Source organism: Manduca sexta, chromosome 25, assembly GCF_014839805.1.
Source record: "Manduca sexta isolate Smith_Timp_Sample1 chromosome 25, JHU_Msex_v1.0, whole genome shotgun sequence".
Taxonomy (NCBI): domain Eukaryota; kingdom Metazoa; phylum Arthropoda; class Insecta; order Lepidoptera; family Sphingidae; genus Manduca; species Manduca sexta.
The window spans coordinates 16,068,663-16,074,662 of record NC_051139.1 but is presented as its reverse complement, the minus strand read 5'-3'; the positions used below and the strand labels follow the sequence as shown (position 1 = coordinate 16,074,662).

Below are 6,000 nucleotides of genomic sequence, written 5' to 3'. Positions count from 1 at the left end.
AACACTGTTAAATTTTAATTGATAATATCCTGATAGAACGAATTTATCAAGTTAAATTCTAACGAATAATAATATTCTGGATTTTAGTGATTTTAATAATTGAGAATACAAAGTTTGTTATAGCCAAGGCTCAAGCCATAGAGTAAGTAATGTACTACGTAAGAGCTCAAACTGCGTAGTAACTAAAACGAAGGGTCTACAGTCTACACTTCATATTTACAATTTATAATATTCAATTTCATGTTGGTAAGGCATTTATAACGGAATTCTCTTATAACTTTTAAAGTTTAATAAGGGGGACGGCGCGTACGCAGTCCCCACTACCAAAAATTACGCGTCCGAGTTACCCACATTAGGGGTAATCGCAAGGGTCAACCCGTCCGCAGTGCAATGGACAGGCCTCGCCCTGGGGGAACCGCCTTCTTGATCACGGTGTCCCCTACGCCAGGTAAGTATGATTTCGCAACATCTCGCTAGCGTAGTCATGCTTACGTGGAGAATCTTGATAGCGCGATGTAGGATACAGTATGGAACTGTACAGCGCCATCTAGTGGTACAACGTGTGATAAAACAGCTCTAATAATATTGTGCGTCAAATGAATTTTAATCCAGACAACAATCTAACAATTCAGCAAGATTTAAATGTAATAACGTAATTGCTTTAAGCGGATTGCGACAATCCAATTATCCATTAAAATATTACCTGACAACAATTGGATTCACACAGAACACTATGATAGGATTATAAACAATTTCGAAATAATCCGAGAATTAAATTAGCCTTTGAGTGTATAAACTTCAGGGAATTTTGTTAAGCTTGGATCCTTTTCAAATGCAATTTGCGGCTAACGAGCGGAGTTAAGTGAGAAGGAGGGACTTGGCATTAACTATGAAGCAGTATTCATAATATACCGAATGTCATTAGGAGTTTACTTTGATGTGAAAAGTGAAAAACTCTGAACATGACCTCGTTTTTATTTATGCTAAATTTATTCAAGCGAGATGTGTGTGTATGTGGATTGCTATTTCTACATTTCAAAGTAGCGTCCCAGTTTTGTTAATGACTTTTCTAATTTTTATAATATATTATGGTACCTATACGACGAATCGTTTATAAATATTCCTCTACGAAGTAAATACTCATATACAAAGTATAAATGAAGTTATAGTCAAAATTAACATTTATTTCAACTGTATTACCAACATTATTGCCATTCAAACTGCTATTATTCGCCAGTTCGATTTATTCACGGCAAACTCGTGAACTCATTTCGTATCTGCATTCAGTTAGGAGCCCGTGCCAGTTTGTAAACTCAACGTTGCAGAATTTAATCTTCGATATACCGCACCGTTTCTCGTTCCACTAACATTCGCTTTGTACTTCTTTGTGCGCCCTTTTCTTATCTGGACTAATATCGTTGAGACATTTGTATGATGCAAACGGTTTGTAGGTTTATGTTAATCTGAGTAATATCTCATTTTAACGTTTACTTTGTTGGCTTCAGGCATTTTGATTGACTTTTCTCAGTGTAAAAGATATTATCTCCTGCGGTATGATACCTACTAGCCAGTGTAACTACTGGACATAATAAGACTTAACATCTCATGTCTAAGGATGGCGAGCGCAGTGGAATACCAAATAATACTTTGTAATTCAAGGTGTTGGATATGTTTCTACTTTTTATGAGCTGTCGCATCGGTAGCGATTTCCATCAAGCGAACGGCAATCTCGTCTCGTCATTCAAAGCACTAAAATGAGATAGCAAATTGTTTTGTTTTAATGTAACCTTACGACAGTTATGTGGTTTGGCATCTAACAATTACTTATTAGACGCAAAACCACATAAAAACCAAACTAGACAAATTAGAAAATAATTAAGGAATCGATAAGCAACTATCTACGTCGTGAACCATCACTTCAATCAACAGATAATACAGCATCGCATAACCATTTCCCAAGTGAGATCAAATACCAAAGGGTATGACGATCGGGCATCACGTTTCACCTCACCAGTCGATGGTATCGAATCACGAGTTTTTGAGTCATACCCGACGCCCGAAGATCCTACGGCGCAAAACGTGACACCGATTAAATAACTGCACAAACTCTTACAAAATTTCGGTAAATTTATTGAGTTTTTGAAAGTCTTCTCGCAATTATAGAATTTATTGCCGTCGTTTTCTGACAAAACGTCAGATACGAACAAAATACATTCATACAATTGGTGCAATATTATTTTAAAATGAGAATTGACCTAGATACACCTTAATTAATCGACATAATGTCCATTATATATCGCAAATGATGAGCACATAGTTCAGTCCAAAAGGATCTGTTTAAATACAAATGTTGGGACTTGAGTTACAGACCAAAAAAGTTACGAAATGTCTTTATTTTATGGGTTGTTAGATATATTTTATATCCGCCCGGACAGCGACCACCGTACACAAGGTGTTAAAATCTGCCATAGTGGCAAACGTAAAAGTATCGCGTTTTGGGATCAGCTTGTGTATATCTGGTTCCAACAGGCCGGATTAATTGTGTCGACTGCCGAGGTGTAATCATTTCTCGTCAGTCGACTCTCTATTGGACCACGCTCCACTTACCATCAGATACGGTGGAGTCACTTTACTGTGCACGTAATAATAATAATAATAAATTATTTCATCTACAGGAGTTGTCCCCAAATCCATACACACTAGTCTCAAGACGTTACAAATTCATCCACTTACATACATCCTCATTCAAAAAGCTGTCATACTTAATACTTGCAGGCTCGTCCGGAAATTTTTATCAATAAACTCATAATAACATTATTACTCTCATCCACCCGTCATTTCCGTTTTGGCCAAAAGCCCGCGGAATGATGTAATTTCGCCATTAAATGGTAGAAACTAGTTAAAATTTAAAATAATAATAATAATAATAATGCATTTATTTGTTGAATACTGTAAAAAGTTGTTACATGTAATTAATTAGCTCATAGTATTCTGCCGTATAAAAATAATAATAATAGATTCCCACAAAATGCAACAAATATTTCACCTCGAAAGAAACTCCCCTTCCATAATTCTATACAATGCGATAAATGTAAACAGCGAAGACAAAAAAGTGTTTCTTCGAAGGGACGTAACACTTCTAGTTATTCAATTTAACCCTAAAGCCAATATACAAAACCCATTCCATAAAGGAATAGCTAAGGAAATGAGTACAAAGCCGCAGGTCAAACTAAACTGGACGGATTTGTGGGTAGAAGGGGGAAGTGCGATCGCAAGCCAATGTCAAGGCAACTCGACCGTTTTCACAGAATGTTTAGTAAAGACAAGGCTGGTAAGTGGATTAAGGGCTGGATCTAATTCAATAGTATTAGGCATTAGTCACTTTAGCTAGAAGAGCAGTAATTATACAATACCTATTCAGCTACAGTTGGATTAATTACAGAGACAGAAAGGATTTAAAACGAGATCAATTATTACTTTTATTTTTCGTATTTAGTAAAGTTAACAATGTTTCCTCAATTCTTCAAATATCTTATTACATAGAAAACACGTTTGTTAAACAATGTTTCTTTTAAAAATAGTTTCACGCCGAAAGAAGCTTCCTAGGCATAATTATTATACCCTAAGATTCATAAATATATTAAAAACCTCTACAGTAGGTTAATACATATAAAAATAAAACGCCGTATAAAAAATACCGTTATTTGGAAATAAATCTCAATATAATTACAATATCCGTAACAGAAATAGTCAAAAGGATAACAGATATTTAATATATTTAAATAAAATAGGATAAACTTTATATGTGTTTATTATATTTATTAAATTATAAGATTTCGAAAACCAGTAGAACAGTAGGTATTTTATTTTAATAAAAGAAAAAAAAATTACAAATTCAAGTGAAGTCTCCAGTCTAAGGCAATATGTTATTATATTTATTAACTTACAAAAATTGGAAAACCAATAACACAATACTTTATTATATTAAATAAACAAAAAAAATACCAGTTCAAGTGAAGTCTCCAGTCTCAGGTGCTATGTGAGCAGAAATGCGTAGGAATTTTTACGTTATTCATACAATCTATAAAAATATAATTGCCTTTTCTGTCATGTTCATTAACATAATTCTGTTATTTCATTTAATTTTATACACACCATTTATTTATGAATATTCTCATAAACAACTTGTTTGTCAGAAATTTTGCTTATTAAGTGCAAAATCCATGGTTCCATTCGCGAAAACCGTATAATTATAGGGTCTACGAAACAAGTCAATGGGACTTATTATTACATAGGTAAATTCTAAACAAAAAGTTTTTTGTAGCTTATAAACTGAAGTCCAGCGTGTATCTTTTCAATATTATAAAATATAATCACATTATTAAGCAACCAAAATAAAATCACTGCAAACTTTGAAGAAAAAGTTTGCAAAGTCGAGAGACTTGCTACACTATATTTCAATTTACCATGTCGAAAATTAGAATTAAAGTTCCTTTCTCCATGATTTTTTTAAAATTAATTCAATTCACTAGAGTTTCCTCGAGGCTTTATCTACTATGCGAGATCCTTTTATTGGAAAAAGACCTAATGCCTTTATTCAAAAATTTTAACTTAAATCTATATAAAAATAAGTATACTAACTACTAAAAGCCTGTTAAGTGATTTAGTCGTGACATTGTTACGATCTCTCCTTTTAGTCCTTTTAGCATGAGATCGCATGACCTTTACTTCGTAATATTTATACAGATGTATGACAGAGGATAAATATTACAAAGTGAAGAAGGTCTTGCGGTCGGTATATCGGCCTAGATTTGTTTAGCAAATTGACCTAGACTTCATTCGCGAGACTACCATATACTGACGCTAATGAAGCTTGCAGGACCAGCCTTCACTAAGGAAAGAGAAAAATATCTTCATCAAGTCTTCTCTAGGGGAAAAATTATTGGGAACATACAGTGTTACAAAATACAAATCAGAAAAATAACAAAACACCAATTACATGTTTCCACAGTTAAATATAAAATATGTTTATGGAAAATGCCTTAGTTCTAACATACAATAATAAATATAATATACGTATATTATGAGGTACATTCGATAGAAAATTTAGAAAAAAACAAAACACCTTAAAGAATTATGAATCTCAAACACCCATGTTTAAATTCGTAACTAGCTACCCGTGCTAGTTATGCATCTACTTTAGTCAGTCTAGTAAGTTCGTTTCCGATTCTAGATGTGTATGTTCTGGTAAAGTTACCGAGGTTATTAATATTCGCAAATTTCAGCGGAAATTTGGTGAACTCAACGTTCAGAATGTTAAACGCTAGAAAATCTTTTACGTGATCAACGTTTCCGCAACTCTTGAATTTTCGAGAGATTTAGTTCATTACGAGGTACGTGAGTTAGTTAGGAAAAAGGTGATGGTACAGAATTCGAGAAGGGTCGGTGTTAAAATCAACGAAATTTCTAGATTGTCATTAAGAACGAACTATGTAATTTTGAATTTAGGAAAAGATGTAACACACATTCGACATATATTTTTTATTTAATTGACATTTTGGTAATTCCAAAAGTCAGACCAATTTACTTTAAAATTATTTTAATTTCTTTTGATAATTACTCAACACCGTTACCTAACACCGTAAGGAAACAAAATTCTCGGTGAATTATAATAAACTTAATCATTTATGTCCATTATTTAACTTGCTTGAAATTCCTTTTTACGGAAACAAACATTATTCCGGTAAATTTTGTAAAGGTTGCCAATGGATCGTCATATTTATTTATTTCCGTATTGACCTTTGGCAAAATAAACATGTGTTCATCGAAATTTTCTTATGTACAATTATTATAGTATTCGTGTACAATTTTTAACTGTGCATTCGAGCATGCAGTTTGTCATCCAAATGTCCAAGGCTGGATTACTTTATCCTGGCACGGAGAAGTTATTACTCTGCACTTGATATAACAAGACTTGCCAACCATTATGAAGACCCATGA

The 6,000-nt window shown here is 33.4% G+C and overlaps 1 non-coding gene across 1 annotated transcript; it reads right to left on the bottom strand.

The window, feature by feature from the left end:
• Positions 1-294: 294 nt before the first annotated feature.
• Positions 295-456, bottom strand: LOC115449113. Its single transcript, XR_003939145.1, has one exon. It is a non-coding gene; the product is annotated as a U1 spliceosomal RNA (small nuclear RNA).
• Between the last annotated feature and the right edge of the window lie 5,544 nt (positions 457-6,000).